At 41.0% G+C, this 25,375-nt stretch overlaps 2 protein-coding genes across 2 annotated transcripts in view; one reads left to right on the forward strand and one right to left on the reverse strand.

Annotated features, from left to right (window-relative positions):
• The window catches only part of LOC145412082 (uncharacterized), a 114,727-nt gene that overhangs the window by 13,725 nt on the left and 75,627 nt on the right, over positions 1–25,375 (reverse strand). The window lies entirely within an intron of this gene.
• LOC145412219 (DNA oxidative demethylase ALKBH2-like) overlaps positions 1–25,375 on the forward strand; it is a 202,809-nt gene that overhangs the window by 11,205 nt on the left and 166,229 nt on the right. Inside the window, exon 2 of the mRNA XM_080282149.1 lies at positions 21,994–22,056. The gene's annotated coding sequence lies outside the window, so the exon portion shown is untranslated. The remainder of the gene's footprint in view (positions 1–21,993; positions 22,057–25,375) is intronic.

Consider the following 25,375-nt stretch of genomic DNA (forward strand, 5'->3'; position numbering starts at 1 on the left):
TGCGTTGCAGGGAGAGGAAGTTGTGTGGTGGTGCAATAAGGGAATCTGTGAATGGAAGAGGTGCAGAGTTTGGGAGAGTACTGTAGGCAAGGGTGGAATAGGTGCAGAGTTTGAAGGAATGTAGGTGAGAGTGGAGTAGGTGTGGAAGGGGTAATAGTGTATAGGTGGATAGTAGATAATGATTAGTGGAAGAGATGCAGAATAGACACTAGAACAGATGATAAATAGATTCTGGTGGAGCAGATGGAGTGTGGGTAATAGTATTGTTAATAATGGTGGAACAGATGCGTCGTAGACACTAATAGATTATGAGAAGAAAAGATAATGGAGAATTAGATGCAGAATTCGTAATAGTAGATCAAGTGGAGAATGGGTAAAAACTGGAACACATGAAAGGGAGGTACTGGTGTGGGCGAATAATAGGGTCTGGCATTAGGAATAGGAAATAAGTAAATAATGCGGGATAGACACTGATAACGCTGACTAAGCCGTCCCTACATCACACGAGAAATCAGCCAGAGAAGTGTGTGTGTGTGTGTGTGTGTGTGTGTGTGTGTGTGTGTGTGTGTGTGTGTGTGTGTGTGTGTGTGTGTGTGTGTGTGTGTTTGTTTTTATTAATCACTTGGGTACAAAGGCTCCTTTATTTTAAGCGTTGCATTCCAGGCACTAAAATTTTTTACTATTCCTTCTTGCAAGTACCTCTCATAACGAAAGGGTGTAGGTGTATGAAGCTGATCAGTGTATTCCGTGTATTGCGTATACTTTGGAAAATGAATGTAATGTATGCGTTTGTACAGTGTATGCGACTGCGTAATGTTTTGTGTAGGAGAGTGAAAGGAATATATTTAATTAGCATCTTTGTTCATATGAAAGTGTGTGTGTGTGTGTGTGTGTGTGTGTGTGTGTGTGTGTGTGTGCGTAGATAGTAAGAGAAAGTAAGAGAGTGAGTAACCTTGTCTGTCTGGCATTTTATTTGTGGATGCCAATTTGAGGTGGGAGTGTTTATGGTCAAAGGGATAGAAATAGATAGATAGATAGATAGGTAGATGGAGAGAGAGAGAGAGAGCGGTGGTTAAATATATGGTATGATGGATAACAGAGAAAAAATCAGCCCCTTGCACCTCGAGGGCTTGTTTTTTATCATGAAATATTTCCTACATACAAACTTTTTCTTTTTTTCCTTTTAAGAGAGACGTCCTGTAGCGAAGCGGTTAAGGAAGGTTATATCAACCTCTCCCAGTTAGAAAAAAAAAAAGTATATATATTAAGCTGAAGGAAATCGTCTGGTTGTGGCAAAAGTAAAACAGACGCCATTATAGTCCAGGGGTTAAGGAAGGCTGTATCTAACCCCTCCAGTTCGAAAATCTTCATCTGAGCTGAGTATAATCGCCTGGCTTTAGGAAGAATAAAATAAAAAAAGGGGCATTGTCTTAGTACTGTAATATGGCCAGAGGATTCACGGGGACATGGAATATTATATACAGGTGCTTATGGAAAGAGAAAGGCTGGATTGACGGGTGAACTGATGTATGGACCACTTCACTGGGTACTCCTGTGGTAGTTTCTCCTGATTTTATGTTTAATTTTTCTGGTTTCTGAATCCTCCTTCGGAAATTTGGCAATGACGATGATTATGGTGACGGTGGTAGTGGTGGTGATGGTGGTGGTGGATTAGGAGGAAGGTTAGAGTCAGTATGGGAATAGGCAAAGAAAGAAATGAGCACCTAGAAAACAGGGTGAAACTAGAAATAGATTCACTGAAGCAGCCAAAGCAGAGTCAGGTGAGAAAATGTAGTACTGAGAAAGTGAAAAGTAAAATACTGATAAGTAAATATATACCTGGGGAAAGGGAGAGGGGTGAAAGAGAGCTGTGGGAATAGAAAGTGGGAAGAAAGAGACAGAGTGAAAGCCAAGGTTGCGGCCTAGACAGCGCTACGTAGTTTTGCAGATACACAGACATCGCGGATCCTACGGTCCTTCTTATGGTCCATGATGTACCCCTTTTACACTAACTTGGTTTAAAACGGACATCTTTCCATCATGAATGCTGAGTTGTGACAGTACTTTCGCACTAGAATATGATGGTAGTCACGAAGAATTGGTATGGATACGGTGCAGAGCCGAAGCGTCGTCATTTTCCGCCATTGAGCTACGTTATTAGGCTGCAAAAGGATGGGAAGATCTAGGCCAGGTTAAGGTGAAGGAACTATAGCTGGTCCTGCAAATACGTAGATGGAACGATTGAAGCTATAAATAAAAAACAAATCTTAAGCCTTTCATTACTGTGAGGTCTTTTATATATATATATATATATATATATATATATATATATATATATACCATTTCAATCAGGCCTCCACCAAATTATGCTTTTGATACTGAGGATGGACCTGTAGTGTTGAAAATGTTAATGGAGCTTTATATAGCCCTGTTAGAAAAATTTGTCTTTGGCTGATGGACACTGTATAGAGATAAAGATAGAAACAGTGAATGAGGCTTGCTACCTCGTGGTAAAGGAGTTAAGTGTCGGATAGCAAAACAGACTGTGAATATATATATATATATATATATATATATAGAGAGAGAGAGAGAGAGAGAGAGAGAGAGAAGCCGGGGGGGGGGGACGAAGGCCACTTTCACCCATAACATGGAATGGGGTAGGTCCATCGACTATCCATACCCATCCCTACTTATTATCTCTCTCTCTCTCTCCCTTCCCCCTTTCTCATCCCTTTCCTTCCTATTCTTTCCTTTTTTCGTCCATTCATAGCCTCTTGTTTTACACCTCTACATTCACACTTGATCCACTTCCTCATCTCCCTCATCATCCACGACTCAGCTTTCTCTCTCCCCTTTCTACCCCTTCACATACACATACCCACACGCCTTCCTCTGTTTCCCTTCGTCCTTCTACCTCATTCTGCCCCTACCTTTCACCCCAGTCTTCCTTAGCCCTGTACTGCATGTTTTCTTAATTATCATCCTCTGGTCACCCTTTACCTCTTAGCCCGTGGCCTCATAGATTTTCCGGTGCTCCTTGGCGTCTTTTCCTTGGTGATTTACGTTGTGTATTATCTTGTTTTGTTTGAATGCTTGAGTGAGTGAGAGAGAATGATGGAGTAATTGATTGATGTTGATATAAATGACATAGATAATTCTCCTTGTCCCTCTTTTCCACCCTTTTTCCCTCATTCTTCCCCTTTTTCCTTTTCTCCCTTCCCTCCCCTCCATGTATCTTCCTGTACTTTCACTTTCTTTTCCTTTCTTTCCCTACGCGTCTGCTTAATTTGCGTCTCATCTGCTGAATCACCCTGAGTTTCCCCACGTGGTCTTCCCTCTCATTCTTCTCCCTTCTCTTTTCTTCCCCTCCTTTCCCCTATCCTCCCTTCATTTCCCCCTTTCTTTCTTCCTTCCCCTTCCCTAGTCTTCCCATTTCCTCTCCTACTTTCTCCTACCTATCCCCATCATTCTGTCTCATCTGCCTACTCACCTTGCCTTTCCCCGCCCTTCGCAGACCTTCCCGCTCTCTCTGACCTTGACTGGGAGGGGCATAGGGGGTGGGGGAGTGGGCTGGCGTCTGTGCAGTGAATGGGAGGGAAGAAGAGGAAGACCGAGACTGAGGGATTGTAGAGTGAATGGGTTAAGGCTGTGGAGGATTAATGGAGATTACGTTTAATGGAGATTGCATCAAACCCTTCCATTTCCAGGATGTACAGAATGTCAGTTGTGTGAAGAGATAGATTCTGCTGGAAAAAGAAAAAAATGAGAGACATTAAAAGAAGGGAGAAGAGCCTAGAGAATGAATAGATAATTATGGTGTGCATGGGATGAGGGTGAATAAGAGAAAGATAATGGGTATACAGTATATTGGGACTTGTAAGAATAGGATGGTAAGATGTGAAGAGACTATGTTGGATGAAAGGAAAAAAGAAACAGTGTAAATCGTGATGGTGGGGAGAGAGAGAGAGAGAGAGAGAGAGAGAGAGAGAGAGAGAGAGAGAGAGAGAGAGAGAGATAATGAGAAGTAACGGGAAGTGGGAAAAGGCTGTACTTTAGTGTCAATAAGATGGAAAGGTGAGAAAATAACAGAGGTTGCATAATGACAGTTTAAATGGAAGGGTTAAAAAATGTACATATACTTGTTTGATGACGAGAAGAGACTGGCGTTAGGTGTGAAATGGATGAAAGTAAAAAAAAAAAGATAAAGGTTATAGAACGCCCGTTGTGTACTGTGTATGTAGACTTAAGGAGAAGGGGAGAAGGCTTGCGACCTGAAGAAGAGTTAGAGGCGTGAATAGAATGACAGGGCAGAAAAAATATAGAGAGATTGTATATTGACAGTTATGGGAAGAGTGAGGTGACCAGGTAAGATGATAAATTAAATACAAAAATAAATAAACAAACAGGTAATGTACAAGTGAGAAGAGACTGAATTTATTGTAACTGGAAGCACTAAAAGAAGTGAAAATATATTGTCAGGTTGGTTAAGAGGAAAATTGTGCTCAATATTTGAAAAGAATAAAAAACAAGTGGTTCATAGAAGGAGATTTGACTGTGGTACAAAAGAGGTTGCAAGAAATCCATATTAAAGAGAGTTTTTAATGTCAGTTGCATGAAGTGATTGGTAAAACTGTGTACAAAAAAGAAAAAAAAGAAAAGTTATTATGAGCGAAAGAAGTAGGAAGAAACTGGAAACCAATCTGTGGGTCTGTGCTGTGAATTAGATGAAGGTGGGAAAAATGTAAGAGAAAGGTTGAATGTCAGCTATGTGAAGTGGAAGATAATTTGGAGAAAATAACAAAGTAGAAGATTGGAAATAAAATTAGGGATAGAGTGCTTAATGCCATTTGTGCCATATTAGAGATACTGATTGGGAAGAATAATACAACAGTTATAATAATGCTAATAATAATATAATAATAATAATGATAATAATAATAATAATAATAATAATAATAATGATAATAATAACAATAATAATAATAATAATAATGATGATGTGGGAGAAGGTGGGAGGAGACTGGATGGGGGATTTGATGTGAATTATGTGAGGTTGATATTAAAATGAATCATGTATAATGCAAGTTGTGTGGAGGGGCTGATCCTGCTGATGCATGGAAACTGATGTGGTCGAATAAATGGGATTGATAATGACTGGAGCCATCCTGGAGTGATTGGAAAGAATAAGGGTGGGGAAAATTTACCCTTTTCGACGATTATTTTCATCATAAGAGAGAACCTTATTAATGAAGTCTATTAGTCCTCCAGTTCGAAAAAAAATCTCTCCGAAGTTGAAACAGATTGTCAGTAGGGAGAAAGATATGATTAAAAAAAAAAAAAACTGATCGGGGTGAATGGTTAATCACTTGAGTTCGATAGGTCCTTTCTAAGCTAAAAAGAAAATCCTGTGGAGGTCCTTCCCAGGCTGGAATGTGGCCAAAGCGAAAGTGAATGAAAGATTGGAATAAAAGCTTCATCTTAAAGGAGAGATTGCTAGGGATAAATTTTATTGCTCATGAGTCCTTCCTAAGCTGACAAGTATTTCCTGAAGGCAACCAGACTCGGAGGGATGGCATCGTTGTGAACTTGGTGGAAAGGTAGTTGTGAGGAGAGGGATTTACACCTGACATAAAGATCATGAGGGGTTGATTAAATGGAAAGGGAAGGCAGTAGAGACGAAGAAGAGGATACCGAAGTTGAAGTGAAAGTATATAGGATTCATTGTTGAGAGGGTAAGGGTTTGCCTCATGGGGATACAAAGAAGTACTAAGGAATGGAAACAGCAACAGGTCTTCTGGTCCTTTCGTGGCTGTTACAAAGAAGACTGTGACAATGATATTTGGTTTTAGGGGCTGAAGATATGGATAGAAAAGCAAGAAGGATCAGCTGAGTAAAATAATATGGTGAGAGCTAGAAAAAAAAAACGTGAGGCTTTGCTCTCTGAAGGGTTAAGATGACAGGGGTAAAATGCAACTTATATAGCGAGTGAGATAATACTGGCACAAAAATAAGAGAGGTTAAATGAATGGAAAGATGATGCAGTGATGGAGGATAATGGTGGAGTGAATGAGGTGAAGGTATGAATAAAGAGATACCTACCTGTGTGAAGTGAAAGGTGTTGGTATAAGGTGGTAAACACAAGCTGAAGGGGGTATGGGAAGGGGATGAGTGATGATGACTATGTGGGAAGAGATGGTGGAGTGAATGAGAGGGTGAAAAGGTTTAAGTTATGGCGGTGTTCATTTTATAATCCATCAGAAAAAAAAAGGCAAACATGGGAAATAGAAATGTACGTATTTTCGTCACTGCCATTGGGCTTTTCTAAGCTGAAGAAAATCGTTTGGTAGCAGTAGACAAACTACAAAAATGTCATCGCTTTATGAGGATTAGGAGGAGAATATGAAAGAAAGGTGTTATAAACGTGTGGAATAATAGTAAATATGAAGTAGATGAGAATCGGAAGCACCATTGTCAGTTTGTTTTCATCTGACGGAACTAGACCACTTCTATAACATGAATAAATCTTGATAGCATGAAGTTTGATGAGTTTTAGGTGTGTGGTAGGAATGAGTCTCCATGGTTCCTAGTCATATTTGACCCCCGATCTGACTACACTTAGCCATCAACTGAGCTGAAAGGAGGTAGAGATCTTTGTCAGGAGAAAATAAGCCGACTCTACAGAAATATTTTTACAGCCGGCAGAAAACACAAAATATACTGTATATCGTGCTCTGTTAACTCTATGTGACTCTTGATAACTTGGTCTGAAAAATTCATTTTGAGGCTTTTGAGTTGGCTAGTGCTTTAGTAATTGTCTTATATTGAGGGATTTGTTCGTAGTGTCACCAGATTTAAGCATATACTTTGCGAATAATAATAATAAAAACAATAATAATGCTGTATATTAAGTGTAAGCACAAAGAAAGATGGTTTTATCATTCGTATATTGAACTTTATGCAGAAAATATTGGAGACTGATATTTTATGCTGTTGATAAATGCAGCAGTTTTCCGAACTCTTCATGGAAAGAATTGATTTTCACGGGAGATCATAAAATTATATGTCTGCTTCTTTTATAGTTTCAACAAAAGTTCAGGTTTTCGCTCAAAATGAGTTATAATAATTTTCTATATGGATGTCAGATTTTGCTCTCTGTAAACCACACCAAGAACAGGGCAGCATGTAATAGTTCTGTTTCTTCCACAAATATTATAGTATTTGCTTAGTGTTACGGACAGGCATATACAACACATTACTGATTTTCTAACATTATTTATTCATGCATGTGCCTATATGAGGGAGGTGAAAATGTCTGTGAGGGGTTTTGTTCAGGTGTAAGTTTTTGTGTGCTTATGTAGTGGTATGTTTTTCCCTCGTTGAATATGAGCGTGTTTATTCATTTATGTTTCTGTGTTTATGTCGTTCCTTTTTATGTACCGTACATCGTTATATCCTTCATGTTTTTATTATGAAGAATTGCCTTATTGGTGAATGGAGGTGGGCCCCATTTTGCTGGCACTTTTGTGGTAGTTCACCTATGTCCCTTTTTTCTTTCTCCATTTTATGTTTTACAGGATCCTACCCATCCCATGTATAATTGTAGGGATGATGATGATGATGATGATGATGATGACTATTGGTGTGAAGTATTTAATGTACATATAAGTATATAATTAATCGTCTGTGTGTGTGTGTGTGTGTGTGTGTGTGTGTGTGTGTGTGTGTGTGTGTGTGTGTGTGTAGATCGCTTTTACCGGAATGTGTTTGTTTATTAACGTGATGTATGCATTTTTGCGGTCATGTGTACTTGTGTATGTTCTTAATGTGTTTGTTCTTTTGTACCCAGGTGTTAAATTGTGTGTGTGTGTGTGTGTGTGAGAGAGAGAGAGAGAGAGAGAGAGAGAGAGAGAAGAGAGAGAGAGAGAGAAGAGAGAGAGAGAGAGAGACTACCTGTTTGTATTAGACATTATTGCTGTTTGTTCAGTAGAAATCAAATAAAATTATTTTGTCGCAGCGAACATTCTCTCTCTCTGTCTCTCTCTCTCTCTCTCTCTCTCTCTCTCTCTCTCTCTCTCTCTCTCTCTCTCTCCATAAAACCAGGACTCACGCCAGTCTGACCCCTCGGTGAAAGTGAAAGTCGGGCAGATATTGCGAACCCAATATATCCAGCAAACTACGAGCCGAAGGGGGAATGTGTGTGTATATTTTTATCGTGCTCTACTTCATCCCACTTCCCCCCCACCCCCGTCCTCTCCACACCACCTCCACCGCCCCCAGATCTACCATCTTCATCTTACAGACTTCCTTAGCACACCCACACTGGGATACTGTGTTTAGTTCCGTTCACTGTATTACCAAAAGGATAAGGAGTTATAGAGGAAGACTTCGATGAAGGAGAACAAAAGTTTTGCATAGACTAAGGAACAAACCATACAAGAAAACTTAGGATAGGAGGACTAAATCTGTATACTGGTTCCATATAAAATGTTGACTGTGAGTAGGTCTGATATAAGCATGCAAAAATTCCAAAGGGCATGACATGTCACTTCATATATACTCGTACATCAAACAGACCTTTCGAATAGACTCAGAGAAGCTTGTGGCAAACGCACCTGATCAACAATTTCTCCTTCATTGTTTTCGAAAACATTGAAAAATTGCTGTGGAATGTGACAAAATGCTATACAAAATTTACCATTTAAAAGGTAGCCAGATACCATAAGTTTATAGCGTCTAACCTCCATCTAAACACATTTACGACTCAGTAATAAGAATAATAATACTGTTGTTTTCCTCCCAACCATGGAGGATAAAGCAACAAATTAAGATAGTGTTTAGTGTTAACTTACCTGTCCCTTTGAATATTCCATGACAGCATTTTATCTATACCCTATAGCAGTTTTTCCCGCTTCTCCTGTCCTACATTCGTAACCTTATCTTGAGGTGCAAAAGAGAAAACTCATCATAACGTACCTTAGAGGTTCATGCTAAATAATTTTTTTATTGTTTGTTCATGTTTGTATCGTACAGCCGCGCTCATAAGTAGAAATACACGTACACCGCTTTTGTATCCACTGCTGGTTGGATGTGAAACAACTCCAGGTTGAAATACACGTACGCCGCTTTTGTGTCCACTGCTAGTTGGATGTGAAACAACTCCAATTCATTTACTGCCTCGTGCACTGATGTTCACTGTACCAACCAGTAAGGTAAATAGTTCCGCATACCACAAACTGTGGACGCTACAATAGACCACACATCCAAACGTGTATCCCTACTTTAGAACGCAGCATTATTTTTTTATATGAACTATAATCCCGCCACGCCCAACGCATTTGATCCCTCCCTAACGCATGTCCTTTTGTGAGTGAGTCAGGTCCCGGGAGACAGGATGTGACGTCTTAAGTAAATATGTAAAGTAAAAGTGGAAATGGTTTGCCTTTCTCTCACTCCGACGCGGTGTGAGTGAAGAACAGAAAGTGCAACGGGGCCTTCCCACCTGACGTGTTGGAGGCAGTGACGGGGGGATGTTGATGTTTGTTTCGGTGATTGTGTTTGTATTTGCGTGACGGGGTGTGCTGTGTTTGGCGTGGTAGTTAGCGTGATAAGATATCGGTACCACTTCCTATGATCATTGGTGACGTGGTTCTGGAGAGGGACGCCTTCACATGGTGGCATTGATAAATCCGTGATCCGGCATATAGTTATACAAAGATCCCTCGAATCTCTTACTATCCCCAGACAAGAGAATGGTGGACTGCCAGAGAAGGGCAACTTCAACCAGCAGTCTATCACGTTCACGTTTCGGATGGACTTGGAGCTACTACTACAGTTACTACTATTTCTGGTGGCGGTTGTCTGTACTGTGTGTTAATTATGGATATTTGCTGTTATTAGCGTTGTCTGAGTGCTCATTAAAATCGTATATTATATTATATATATATATATATATTTATATATATATATATAATAGAGAGAGAGAGAGAGATAGAATCGACTTACCACTTCCTGAGGGTGCTGCTTCCGCCCTTGACGCCCACAACGCCACCCACACCCACGCCGCCGCCCACACCTGACAGGCAGATACACAGAATTAGCATGAAAATTAGAGCAAAATAAAATCTCTCTCTCTCTCTCTCTCTCTCTCTCTCTCTCTCTCTCTCTCTCTCTCTCTCTCTCTCTCTCTCTCTCTCTCTTTCGATAGGAAGCGGTGGCGGGTCGTTTCCGATCATAGAACGCCACCTATAACATTGTGTGTGTGTGTGTGTGTGTGTGTGTGTGTGTGTGTGTGTGTGTGTGAGAGAGAGAGAGAGAGAGAGACGGGGGTGGGGAGAAGAGGAAGGGAGAGAAGGGAGAAGGAATCCACTCTCACTGTCGCACCCACCCAAGCATGGAGGATCAAGACTAGTGAAGCCAGTAACTCTATCGTGCATGCCTCAGAGAGAGAGAGAGAGAGAGAGAGAGAGAGAGAGAGAGAGAGAGCAAATATCAGCAAAGAAAGGAAGTGTGAAAAGTTGATAACGGCAGCATGAATAAGCGAGAAAGAGGAAGGGAATGATGATGATGATGATGAGAAAGAGAAGGGGTAGGAGAAGGATGATGATGAGGAGGAGAAGGGAGAGGAAGAGAAGGGGTAGGATGATGATGATGATGATGATGATGATGACGACGACGTGATCTCAGAGTGTGAATATGAGTGTGGTTGAAGAAGTAAGAATTTGGTTAAGTTAAAGAAATGAGACGCAGAGGGAAGGTATGAGGGTGAAGAAGAGAATGGGCCAAAGAAAAATTAAGTAAACATGATGCGGTAGTGGGCCTGAAGTGTGAATTATATTTCAGAGTGAGAAGGTGTCAGGCAAAATGAGGGTGATGAATTGAGAGTGAAAGTGGTGTTTAAGAAGCAAGAGTGTGGATGAGGATTTGGGGGAGGTTCAGAGAAGGTAAACATGATGTGTGTGTGTGTGTGTGTGTGTGTGTGTGTGTGTGTGTGTGTGTGTGTGTGTGTGTGTGTGTTTTATGAATTTTAATGTGAGGATATAGGTAAAGATATGGGGGTGAGAGTGAGATAAAGAGTGATGGTAAGATCGGGGGAGCGAGTGAAGGAGAGGATGAGAGTGAAAAGGAAGATGCGAGATGGCGGATGAGACGTACACGGCCTGAGAGAGTCTGCTGGGTACGAATTGAAAAGTGAGACTGTGATTGACACAGAGGACGTGAGCGAAAAAGTGAGAATGAAGGGTGGAGGAGAAGAGGAGAGAATAAAATAGGGAATAGAGTCAGCATGATCTGCTTTTTTAGTCTTGGTTGTGAGTTAGAAAGTGAGAGTGAGCTTGAAGAAGGTAGAAGGTAGGTGTGGAAGTGAAGGTAAAATTGTGTTGAGGTGTTGGAGTGAGGCTGCGATAGTGTGTGTGTGTGTGTGTGAGAGAGAGAGAGAGAGAGAGAGAGAGAGAGAGAGAGAGAGAGAGAGGATGCAGAAAAGGATGTGGAAAGGAGGACAGTACAAACATGACGTGTGTACCTAGGGTTTGTATTAGAAAGTGAGAGTCAGAATGAGGTTTGAGAATGTGGTGGATAGGAAGTAAGAGGGAACGTGTGGGTTCCCGAGTGAAAGTGAGGAGGAGGAGGAGAAGCAGGAGGAAGAGCAGGAATAGGAGCAGGAGGAGGAATTGGAGACGAAGTCTTTATGAATGAGGAAGATAGAATGATAATGTAGATAGCAAAAATGGGAATGTGATTGAGTAACTGAGATTAAAAATACGTAATGAATTCTTCTGCATGAACACTGGATTCAGAATTTATAGTAAATGTTTAGGGTGCAGATTGAGAGAGAGGGTGTGGGAACCAAACGGCGATAAACAGCAAGATAAGCAGAAAAAAGAAACCGACCAATGGAACGAATCTGAGGTGTGTGTGTGTGTGTGTGTGTGTGTGTGTGTGTGTGTGTGTGTGTGTGAGAGAGAGAGAGAGAGAGAGAGAGAGAGAGAGAGAGAGAGAATTCTAACAAATGAGAAAAGAGAGCGAGCAAGAAGAGACCAAATGCGAGTGAGTGCGTTGCTAAGGGTACGAGAGGCACATATAGGAGAGTGCCTGCAAGAGAAGCCCTCCCCCCCCTCTCCCACACCGTCAGGCAGAGAGAAAGTGTAGAAAGTGCCCGGAGTGAGTGGGCATCTGGGTTTTGGTGTGGCAGGGTATGATGGTGTCAGTCTTTTGTCGCTGTGTGTGTGTGTGTGTGTGTGTGTGTGTGTGTGTGTGTGTGTGTGTGTGTGTGTGTGTGTGTAAGAGAGAGAGAGAGAGAGAGTGGGGCATGGAACGTGACGGAGGAAAAGAGGTAGGGAAAAGGATATGAATGAGTTACGAGTTTGAAAGAGGAAGAGGAAGTTGGTCTGGGATTGGATGGACGTGAAGGGAGATTGATAGACTTAATGAAAGGAAGACAAGAAGGTAAATGAACACAATAAATGCGGATATAAGGTGCGTCGGCTGAAATGAACTGGGTGGCAGGTATCGTATAAAAACTTCCTGTCAGTTTCGTGTCAGCGAGGATTTTTTTTTTTTTTCCGGAAGAACAAGAGACGGGAGGGTTCTAAATTTTCTTCTCATGGCCTTACTGCTAAAGGAATTTATATTATGACAGGCAAATGGAAGTGAATTTATGAGTCATCCTCCGGTACAAAATCAAATCTAAGCTTCCACTAGGAATTGATTGCGAATTTGATTGTGAGTCCGTTTGTGAAGTCGGTCTTGGGTCATAAAACTTACGTTCTGAACTCTGTCCTTTCATGTAAACTCATATTATTCAGAGTTACACCGAATTAAATGTGCTTGATAAAATTGTCACAAATAATGATTGGGAATCTAGTAGAATTATGAGATGGAAGAGATGTGAGATCAATGGAATGTAAGTTGAGTGTCTGAAAATACTGGGCATTAGAAAGGTGAGTATGAGAGGAGAGAGACTTAAGAAAGTGAGATGAAAGCCTTGACAGAATTTGGTATTAGAATGGACAGTGTGAGATGAAAGAGGTTTGAGAAAGTGAGATAAAGTTGTAGCAATATCAGGTGTTAGAAAGTTGAACGGAGTGAAGTGGGAGATGGTGGGGGAAAGGAGGTGTGGTGTAATGAAAGGAAAGAACCAATGACTGGCAGAATATCATCCGAGAAAGCGAAGTCGGGAGGAGGTGAAGATGAGGGGAGCTGGGGAAGGAGTGACAAGGAGAAGAGTTGAATGAGGGAGGAAGTAGTGCAATGTTGTTCTTCACAAAGATCTCTCGGTCATCTTTCTCTTTTCCCACTTTCTCCTTTCTCGAATTCATTGCTATTTCCTCTGCTTTTTCCTGTCCTGTTCCGTCTTTCATGTTTTTTGCAGCTATTTCTCGTCCCTTTCCACTTCGTTATCATCATCATCGTTGTCGTCGTCGTCTTGACGCCACTTTCTTTCTTTCTTTCTTTTCGTTTTCCTTTTTTTTTGGCTTTTCTTACTTTCGAGGTATTACTCCTCCTTCTCCTCATATTATTCCTCTTCCTCTTTTCCTCTTCGCCCTCCCTCATTTTTTTTGCCACCCTTTCTCCTCCAAACCACACCCCACCACACCCATTTCAGGCTAAGGAAGGGGAAAGTAGACCAATTACAGGCTGGAATGTTGAAATTATGGGACAGAAAAAATGCTGTTGAAATAGTTTTATATATATATATATATATATATATATATATATATATATATATATATATATATATATCGAGAGAGAGAGAAAGGGGAGGGAGAGAGAGAGAGAGAGAGAGAGAGGTAGGTGAAGGAAAAAAAGGTGACAGGACGAAGAGCCAGTATAAGGGGAAGGAAAATGATGCGAAAGGAAAATAAAGGTAAAGGATAGCCAAGATACTGTACCGTATTTGCGTAACGGAAGAAGTAAAAAGGAGAATAGATAACACGCAAGCAATACACGCAGTCCATTGCACGCAGTGCAACATGAGAAGAGTGCAACACCGTTACAGAGAGCGCCTTGCCTCTGCACTAGTTGCATGATAGGAAAGGCTGCAAAGCGGTATATGTAGGTTAATTCTTGTCATTCACTTTCTGGTAACTCGTTTCTCTCTCTCTCTCTCTCTCTCTCTCTCTCTCTCTGATTTTTGCTTCCTTCCTCCACAGAGTTTTGTATTCCTTTTCTACCTGTAAACTTGCCTTTTCTCCACTCGTCTCCTATCTCCTTCCTTTCTTCTTGCCGCCACTTCGTTGTTTCTATTCATTTTTTTCTCTTCCCTCCACTTTCTCCTTTCGTACTCACGTCCTTATTCCTATCTTGCCAACCTTCCTCATACACCAGTCTTTTATTTTTGCAGTCTTGTCTCTCCACTAAAACTTATTCGATGTCATCTGAGAGGAGAAGAGCCGTAAGTCGTCGAAAAGTGGCACGTGATTGGTTGTGAGAGTGTATTCATGAGCAACGATGTATTTTCAATGATTTTTTTTTTTATAAGGGTAACAATAACAGCTTGACGATAAGTTGCTTAAATAAAAATATATATAGTTATTTGTGTAGATTAATTTAAATAGGAGGCCATACGAAGTCTATAAGATGGCCTAGATTGGTGTAAAATTTTCAGTTCTGCCAATCAGCATTTTCAAAACGAGTTCTCTGATTTCTCCCATGTTCAGGGAAAGTAAGATAAATTATGCGTCATTACTGCGACATTATGCAAAATTTAACTTAGTAGGACATAGGAGTTCCAGTTAAATGTGACATGTTCCCAGGTATCCTCGTTTCTTTTTTCCATTTTCTCCACAAGTCTTCTTCTTTTCTTTTCTGCATTCCCATTCCAACTTTCTCATCTCTTCCTTCTGTTCTTTATCTTCATCATTCCATCATGCTCATTGTCCTCATTTCTCTCTACCTCTTCCTTACTTTCCCCTTCTCCTTTCACTTCTCTCTTTTCCCATCCCGTCCTTCCCTCTCAGCTTGCTTTCTTTCTCCCTCTTCCGCCCTATTCCTCGCCATTCCCCCGAGTTCCACCTCTCATCTCCTTACTACCCTTCCCTTCTCTTTCTTTCCCTGTCTTTTCCTCTTCCCCTTCTTTTCCTGTTCGTTCCTCCCCTTTTCTTTCTTACCCTCCCCACTTCCTCGTCTCCCCACCTTCTTCTCACAACCCGTCCTCCCCCTTCCCCTCCCCCTCCTTTCCCCCTCCCCTCGTAAAGTTGCCAGGAGAAAGCAAGCAAGTCTGGAGGGAAGAAGGGAGGGAGGGAGGGAGGGAGAAGGGAAGGGAGCGGAAAAAAGCGTATTAGAGAAAAACTTGTACCATTGGCTTCCTTCAAGTATATGTTGGAGGAGGTATGAAAGTTGGTAGGTAGTTAGGTAGGTGGGTAGAGATGTACGGTAGGTAGGAAAACTGGAAGTGTGAAATTGGGAGATAGGTAAACAGATAGGTAGGTAGTACGGTTGGAAGGCCAGTAGACAGATAAGTGGTTAGAATGAAAGGGAGTGAGTGAGGACGAACGAAATACAGGTAGGTAAGCAAATAGGTAATATGGTAGACAGACAGGTAAGCGGTGGGTAAGTTAGGTAAAATGATCGGGATTATGTGAGGACAGCAGTTATGGAGATGCTGGCATATAAACAAACAGATAGGGAGATAGACAGGAGGGTATGTAGGTAGGTAGGTAAGTACGTAAATAGGAGGGTAGGTTATTAGACAGAATAGAAGGGAGCGACTAAAGGCAAGAAATGTAAGTAGGTTGACACTTAGTAGGTAGACAGGTTGGTAAGTAGAAAGAGTGAAATAGAGAAAGGAAAGAATGATGCAAGCAAATGGGAGAGAGAAAAAGTGAGAGATAAAAGGAGGAGGAGAAAACGAGAGCGTGGGAGACGATAATTGTAAAACAGAGAAAGAGAAAAACGAAGCAGAGTAGAATAGCTGAAAAGAAGAATATGTCATGCAAACACACACACACACACACACACACACACACACACACACACACACACACACACACACACACACACACACAGCGCTGGTATGTCCTATCTTACCATTTCCTCTGACCTGCTTGTTACATCCGGGTCACATCGTGGTGGTGACTGGCGATTATGACTAACGGGTAATTGTGGGTGGTGATTGTGGTGAGGAATGAGTGATCGTGGGTGGTGATTGGGGTGAGTAATGAGTGAACGTGGGTGGTGATTGTGGTGAGTAATGAGTGATTTTGGGTGGTGATTGTGGTGAGTAATGAGTGATTGTGGTTGATTGTTGTGAGTAATGAGTGTTGTTACTGTGGGTGGTGTGATAGGCAGTGTTAGTGATTGTGGCGATTGTGGTGAGTAACTCTTGATTGTGGTCGTAATTGTGGTGGGTAAATGCTGGTTGTTGTTATTGTGGGTGGTGTGATGAGAGGTAGTGGAGGTGATTGTGGCGACAGTAAATAAGTAGAAGGTGATTGTGGACTCTGATGTGACGGAAGGTGGTGTATTGGGTTATTGTAGGCAGCTGTGATTGTAGCGATTGAGTTACACGATGATTGTAAGATGATTGTAGCGATAGGTGAGTTCGACGGTAATAATGGGAAATAGTGACCTGTGAAAAAGCAGATTGTGTGAGACAGGGAGTAATGATGAGTATTTACGCATATCCTTCTCACTTAAATTTTTCTCGAGTATGTTGAGTAGTAATTGTAAGTATTCATTTTACGACACATATATTCAGCCTATCATTGACAACCAAAGAAACTATCACTAAGAGAAACTTCGTACCCAAGCTAGTAACTTTTGTACCCTCGTGGTCTAATGTAAGGAAGAGTTAGGAGATGTATTTTTATTTACAGCATATGGTGAGGATTGGAGAAAGGATTGCCAGTTGACGGAGGACAGGGTGACGTAGAGGAGATTTGTTTGTGGTCGCCCTTGCGGGATTGAGGCGTCTGGAGAGAGAGAGAGAGAGAGAGAGAGAGAGAGAGAGAGAACGGATACATTTTGGAAAGTAAAGCTAGTTATAAGACTTGAATCCTGGAGTTGTAGTGGAGGACGTGACGGCATTCTCGAAGGTGATTGTGGTGGGTGGTAGTGGCGATGATATGACTGTGGTGGTGATTGTGAGGGGGCGATGCGTAGAATATGGTGATGATGGGAGGAGGAAGAGGAGGAGGAGGAGGAGGAAGAGCTATGAGGTAAATTGCGGTAACTGAAGTATTTGTCTGTTTTGGTAATTTGGTAATGAAGGTGGTGGAGTTATGGAGAAAGTTGTGTGATGATGTATGATCTAGTAATAATAGTGGTGGTGATGGTGGTTGTAGAGTATTAGTAGTAGTAGTAATAGTAGTAATGATGATGGTGGTTGTGAAGTGTAACATTTTAATCTCAACTGTTGTAGTAATACGGTTAGTGGAAATAAGGTAACAGTTTACTTCTGTGTGAGGTATTTCGAAGGTGACATACGGTGGTGTTCGTGGTAGTAACGATTTTTCAGTAGGGGTGATGGTCATACTCAAGGTGATTGTGGTGAAAGTGATGGTGAAAGGACGAAGAACAATTAGAGTATTAATGGCTGTTGTCTGTGGTGTCAGTGAGGCGAATGTGGTGGTAAATAATAGTACTGACTTCAATTATGTCAGCAGTGGAGATGAATGCAGGTCGTGGTTATTTCAATGTATCTAAAGTAGGCTAATCCTTATTGCCGGAGGGTAGTATTAGGAGGTAATTACACTCATCTGTATGTTTGTCTGTATGAACCAATATATAGCGTCCATCTGTCCACTGATGCATTTACTTGTATGTTTATTGTGTATCGCTCTGTAGACCTATATGCATTTTATAAACCTGTTTTCTATCTGTCTGTCTATCCAGCTGTGTATCTATCTGTATGCATATATCGGTCTGTCTGTTTATCTCAGTCTATATGTCTGTCTGTCTATATCTATCAATATATCTGTCTGTATATATCCATCCATGCATCCATCCATCCATCGCTCTACCTATTTATCAATCTAATTGTCCGTCTATCTGTCACGCCACATCCTGTAGTGAGTGATAATCGTGACCAGTTTTATTACGTGTGAGATGGCTATAATGATCCTGTTCATTAGGCAGCATTGATGGGTGGTGCACATAGGTTTCTTCCCCCTAGGCTGTCAGTGTAATTAGGTGAGGAAATGACATCAATATGTCTACTGTCACCTGGGCATTGTTTATGGGCAGGTGTGGAGGCAGCAGGGAGTAGGGAGAAAGAGAGGAAGCAGGGGATTGTTTGGATTAGATTAGTTTGTGTGTGTGTGTGTGTGTGTGTGTGTGTGTGTGTGTGTGTGTGAGGGAGAGAGGGGGGCGCATTACAATTTATGGAACTTGTCGGCTCTTGAAACTTCCTCCTTTTGTTTCTTCCACTGCCTATGACTTCCAGTTCTTTTGAGCGCAACGTGTCCAGATATCTCGAAATGATTTGATCATGAAGTTTTTTTTTTTTTTTTTAATAATATTTCCATATTCTCAATCTTGGGTTCTTTGTTTCTTCATATTAAAAAAGAAAGTTCAGTAGGTAGGTAGTTTTCTTTTGCGTGCATTGCTTTTCCTTTACAGAAACAAACATTTCTTCCTTAAATATTTCCACTCCAAGAATTATAATCAGACCCCCACTCACAAGCGCCCACCACCTCCGCAATAGTACTGTAGTTGTATCTGGGCTTTTATTATCTTAATCTGGAGGCGCTGCTGGTTTTTCAGAAGGTGCGTGCGTCGGCTTGGGCTCTGGCTGAATATCACTTGCATCATCCCAGGTGTTCTGACTTGTTCCATATTTGCCATGGTTAGTTCATTAGGCCTGGGGTGGGTTTCTGTGCGTTCCTCTCTCTCTCTCTCTCTCTCTCTCTCTCTCTCTCTCTCTCTCTCTCTCTCTCTCTCTCTCTCTCTCTCTCTCTCTTCTTATCATCTTCCCTTCCGCATTTTGTTTTCCTATTTTTTCTTCTCTTTTTTTTTTTTTCTACATCTACTTCCCATGCTTTTTTTTTTGAGGGTTCGGGGGGATGCGAAATACCACTTGCTTTATTCTGCTTCATGTAACCTGTTTCTTATTAGCCGTGGTGGGTTTGTGGATTTGTTAGTACAATATGCCTTGCCCTCGTTGTTCTCTCTTCTCTTCCCTTCTGGCTATGTCTTCCTATTCCCTTTCTTTCTCTTTCCTTTTGCTGTTTTATTCATTCATTGCTTACTTTTTTTATCTCTTTATTTTCCCGTCACATCTCTTATTTTTTCTTTCATTTGCTCTCGTACTCTCTTTTTTCTTGCCTTCTCCTCTGTTTTGTTTTCCACCGTACTTTACTCTAATTTTCCCTGCTACTCGTATGTTGATCTTAGCCCTGTTGTATTGTAATATTCTGTTCTCCCGTCTTCTTGTCTCTCCTCTTCATTCTCTTGTCAGCCTATCTTTACTCTGCTGCTCTGCTCTGTTCTGCCCTTTTCCTCTCTCTCAGCATCGCTTGCATCACAACCTGACCGACCGACCCGCTTCGTATTCGTTGTAGTTGAGAACTGGCTGCTATAAATTATATACTTTCCCTCTGCCTTCCTCTCTTTCATTCTCGTTTTATTGTCTATCGTTTCTCCTTCCCTCCCTTCTCCTCTCCTCTCCTCTCATTTCTTAGTTTTCTTTCCCCTTCTCTCCTTTTTCTCTTCCAGTCTTCTCTCTTCCTCATTTACTATCCCTTTTTTTCTCGGTTTGCTTCTCTCTCCTCTTCTCTTCATTCTCAGTTGTCTCCTCTCTTCTCTCCTGTCCATTTTTCTTCCAGTCATTCTTATCCCTTCCTTTCTTCTTCTCTTCTCTTCCATCTCAGTCCTCATCAGGTCTCTTCCAGTCTCTGCTCTGTCTTCGCTTCCTACAGCTTAGAACATAAGCTAATCAACACCCGACAGTACTCAAGCTCCTGTGTCGTGAGCCTGTTAATGAAGTCTTGTGGTGCGGTCAGTGTACTTGGGTGGGGTCAACTGGAAGACCCACTAACACAAGCATTCTCTCTAAGACACACGCACACCCTTCACTTCTGCCTTTCCTCCCGTCCTCATTTCTTCCATAGTGCTCCCTTTTTTTGCTTATTTCAGTTCCTGTTCCCTTTCACTTCTCGTAGAGTTGTACCTTCTTTTTCCTTCTTCTTTCCGTCTTTCTCTTTCTTTGTTTCATTTTCTTTCCTTCCTTCCATTCCTTCTGTTTTTCTGTTATTTTTCTTTCTTTTTCTTTCTTCTTTCTTTCTTTCATTCATTCTTTGTCTTTTTCTCTCCTTCCTTCCTTCCTTCCTTCCTTCCTTTCTTTCTTTCTTTTTCTTTCTTTCTTTCTTCCTTCCTTCCTTCCTTCCTTCCTTCCTTCCTTTCATCCATCCTTCCCTCCTTCCTTCCTTCCTTCCTTCCTTCCTTCTGGCCTCTTTCCTGTGCCTTCTTTTTTTTTTTCCTTCCTACCTTCCCTCCTTCAATCTGCCCTTTTCCTGTGATCATTTTTTCTGTACAGTCGATTTTTTTTTTTTTTCTCATTCTTTTTCCTCTCCATTGCTCGTTTTTTTTTTTTTTTTTTTTTAAATCTTCCTCGGTCCCTGTCACTTTCATGGAATCTTCCCTTCTCTCTCTCTCTCGTCTCCGCTGTGCCCATCTTCCTCTTTTTATTTCCATATACAGTAGTTCATTGAATGTCATTTTTTATCGTTCCGTCTTCACTCCTTCCAACTGCTTCCTTTTTTTCTCTCTCTCTCGCTCTCCTTCCCTTTGATTCTCTCCTCCATACTTTCACTTTTGTATCCAAAGTCCTCACTCTTCTGCGTTATCTTTTTTTTTTTTTTTTTTTTTTTTTTTTCAATCTTCGTTAAGCTACCGATTTTTCTTTCCGTCCTCATTCCATCTCTGTGTCTCCCCTTGTATCTGTAGGGGAAGGGGGGTTAATATTATACTGAGTAGTGTAGACGAAATGGTTCTACCCCACAGAGATTACGAGAGTGACTTAATCAGGTGAAGCAGGTTAGTGTAGATGGTTTTGCCTTGGAGCTGACCCCATAATTCGCAATCCTAAAGGAGTGAGTGAAGGTGTAGGCCAATTTCACTGGTATGGTGATTCTGATTGACTTCTTACTCTGTGTGTGTGTGTGTGTGTGTGTGTGTGTGTGTGTGTGTGTGTGTGTGTGTGTGTGTGTGTGTGTGTTTCGTTTTTTATTCTGCTCACTACCGTTATAGTAATGGGTGCAGAGTTATGGTGGTGATGACAATGTGTTTTCCCCTTTCAGATGTTCCGGCTTATGATGGACAACAGGAACTTGTGTAGGAATACGATGATGATGATGATGATGATGATGAGGAGGAGGAGGAGGAGGAGGAGGAGGAGGAGCAGGAGGTGAACAAGGATGATATTAATGATGAATGATGGTGATGATGATGATGATGCTTACATAAACTCATTATTGGTTCCAGTTTATCATGTGACAAATCCACCCATTCTATTTTTCGTAATATCCGCTTCAGTTTCATGGCTTTAATTACGTACTTTCATATTAACTTTCATTATGTTTCCCACGTTGCTGTCGTAATTCCTGCCTTGTTATTGGCCTGACCTGCTCATTTCGTTCTATCATTGGCATTGTGGCGACAGTTTTAGAAGTTCTGATTTGTTCTTTCCTCTTTTGCCTTCATTGTGCTTCTGTTTTTATTATTATTATTATTATTATTATTATTAGTAGTAGTAGTAGTAGTGGTGGTGTTGGTGATGGTGGTGGTGGTGGTGGTAGTAGTAGTAGTTTTTTGTCATATCGGTTTCATGCTTTCACCCAACGTTTTGTACAGTGCATTCACCTTTTGTTTCCCCATGTCCTTGGTCACCCAGTAGTAAATATAGGGACCTGGATCTTATGTCTACTGTTGCTGGTCATACTAGGGGAAAAATTGGACTAAATTGCATCTTGGCTTTAGTAACCCTCGTGCTGTTGATAGGCGTAAATCTAGGCTTCTTCTTCCTCTGCCTTCATAGTGCTTCTCTTTTTTCCTTGGCAGGTCCCAGTTTGTGATGCATCAAGACTATCCACGTCTTCGTGTCTTTGGTCGCATCGGCTTCAGGTATGTAGCTCTTATTTCATAATTTACAGCTAGTGCTTCGTTATTTTCTGCTATTTTATTGTTATTTACGGCTGTTATTTCGTTATTTAAAGCTGTTATTTCGTTAATTATAAGTTATTTAGTTTTTACATCCATTATTTAGTTATGTGCGGTGTTATTTCATTAATTACAGCTAATATTTATTTTTTTTTACGGTAATTACTTTCTTTACAGCTATTATTTCTTTACCTTTATTATTTCGTTACTTAGAGCAATTATATCGTTACTTACAGCTATTATTTCTTTATTTACAGCTATTATTTAGGTATGGACAGTATTATCTCGTTATTTACAGCCATTTAATTCTTTACGGCTGTTATTTCGTCGTATACCTCCTCGCTTTCTGTATATGGTTCTTGTTTTCGTAGCTCACATTTTTACCGTGCCAAGTCCATCCATTTTGTTCCATCTTTGTTCATAACAGCCTCTTCATCTTTTTTTTTTTTTTCTTGTAGTGTTTTTACTTACTTTCCCATCATCTGTGATCGTTTTTCGTAAGGGCCGATAAGTAATTTGTAAGTTAATCTTTCGTTATGTCTTTAAGCATGTCAGTATCAGATGCAAAACTTTGCTTACTCCTCTGCTTCTGGTATGTTTTTTTTTTTCTTTAATAGCAGCAGATAATATGCCAGATCCACTGTCCATTTCGTTCTGTATTTGGTAATATCCAGTACAGTTGTATTGCTCCTGCTTTACACTTTCCTTTCACTCTTCTCTTTGTCTCACGTGCCGTTTTTCCCTCTAACCTTTTCCACACGCAATTTCTTTTCGTCATTTTTCTCTTTCATTTCTTTTCTTCTCGCTATTCTGTCCATTAGCGTCCTGAATCGCTTTTACAGCATTGTTCTTGTATTGCTGTTCCGTCGTATTTATTTTCTTCTTCGGCCCTTTTATTTTAGCCGTCCTCTTTGCCAGCACTTTTTTTTCGCTGTTCTTTACTTTTTAATATCCGTTTTTCTTTCCCCTCCTTCCGGCAATATTTCCTTCTGTATTGTTATATTTCTCGTGATCTTTTCCTTTTACAAGTGTTTCTTAAATTCCTTCTAGTGTTGTTTCCTGTTCCATCATCTTCCTCATGCAGCTGTTACCTCCTACTGTATCCGTTTCTTCACGATTCACTTTCCTCCTGCAAACTTACTTTCTCATACCTCCGCTTGCAACTTTACCCCTTCTTCAGCAAATTCTTACTCTCTTGAACCCTTCCTTCCTGCAGACTCTTCATCATTTTGCCGTGTTCTCATTCTTTTTTCACTTGTTGCCATTTTCTTGCTCTCGCCTCTTCTTTCAGCTTTTTTTTTTTTTTTTTCTCGCTCTCAGTATTTTGTTTTCATAAGGATATTTTACCCTGCCTTTTATATTTACCTCCTAATTAATACTCTTTACGTGCGTATTCCCATTTCTCATCCATTACTACACTGCGTTTTTATCGTCTTCGTCAGTCTTCGTGTTCGTGATCTTTTTTTTTTTTTCCTTTCTTCTCCGTCCTTCTTTGTGTTTTCTATTTTAGTTTGTGTTTGTGTCTTCCATTGTCTTCCTACATTCCTCAAGCTACTTCTCTGCAACAACTTTTTATGCCTGTTTTCATCAGTTGTTGGGTCCCTTGGTAACTTTCTCTCATTCCTGCTCTTTTCATTAGATTTAAATAGTCTTTGGCTTTTATTGCTTTCTCTCTGTCTGTCTGTCTGTCTGTCTGTCTGTCTCTCTCTCTCTCTCTCTCTCTCTCTCTCTCTCTCTCTCTCTCTCTCTCTCTCTCTCTCTCTCTCTCTCTCTCTCTCTTTCCTGCCTTCATTTTTTCATCTCTCCCTTCATCTTTCCTCATGTTTCTCATTATTTTCCACTTCTTCCCTCACCTTTTCCTTCCCTCCCTTTTTTGATTTTCCTTCCTTCCCTTCCTCTTCTTTCTCCTCCAAGGTTTCTTATTCCTCCTTCCCTTGGTGTCTTTCGCTCATTCCTTCTTTTATTTTCAGTTTTTTCTTCTCTTCTGCTCCATTTCCGTCAACCCTTTGCATACTCCTTCCCCTCTTTTCCTTCTTCCCGTATTTTTCTTTTTCCGTTCTACTCATTTTAATCTGTCTTCTCTTCCTCCTTTTCCACTTCCTCTCTCTGCGATCCCTTCCACACACACACACACACACACACACACACACACACACACACACACACACACACACACACACACACACACACACACACACACACACACACACACACACACACACACACACACACACACACACACACACACACACACACACACACACACACACACACACACACACACACACACACACACACACACACACACACACACACACACACACACACACACACACACACACACACACACACACACACACACACACACACACACACACACACACACACACACACACACACACACACACACACACACACACACACACACACACACACACACACACACACACACACACACACACACACACACACACACACACACACACACACACACACACACACACACACACAGTCTGGTCAGTCGCCACACGTACTTAGTTAAGTGTGTGTTGGCTTGCTGACTATCTGCCAGTGACTCTTGCTTTCTCTGCTGTCTCTTTCCCTTTAGTCAATCTTTTTCTCTTGTGTTTCTTTCTTTCTTTCTTTTTAGCTTTCCCTTTTCTGTCACTTTCTTTCTCTCTGGTCTTTTTCTCTGTTCTTTCTTTTTTCTTTTTTCTTTTTTCTCTCATATTCTCAACTCTAGCTTGCTCCATTGATGCTTGTTTGTGTCTCCGTTCTTCCCATTCTTCATTGTATTTCCTCACTTTGTACGTCACCTTTGTTCTTCACAGCGTCGTCTGTACTCTTTTCCTCTCATAAATTCTTTTGTTCCACACGATGTTCTAACTGTTGTGTTTAACTCGTCTCAATCTGACTCCAACTCCTCTTCTTCTCTCACCTCACTCCCCCATCTTTCCCATCCCACCCACTGTTTATCCTCTTAGTTTGATGCCACAATTAATATTTTATTCATATTACCTCCAAGCGAATATCTTCATTTTAGGAGAGGCTTCTCAAACTGTGGGACTTATATGTCTTTAGTTTTGATTCTTTCACTATCAGACATGTACTCCAAAGTGAAAAAAAAAAAAATCCTGTAGGTAGCAAGAGTAAGATGCACTCGGTCTGAAGGGGTAAGAGCGTAGGGGTTGTCTTTTTGCTGAATAAAATGGCCCAGAACTAGCTAGAATAAAATGATAAGTGAAACCGCGACCTTAGTGTTGAAACCAGACTGCCTTGCAAG

This window comes from Coenobita brevimanus, chromosome 92, assembly GCF_032717465.1.
Source record: "Coenobita brevimanus isolate Jiangsu-jjx chromosome 92, ASM3271746v2, whole genome shotgun sequence".
In the NCBI taxonomy this organism is placed as follows: domain Eukaryota; kingdom Metazoa; phylum Arthropoda; class Malacostraca; order Decapoda; family Coenobitidae; genus Coenobita; species Coenobita brevimanus.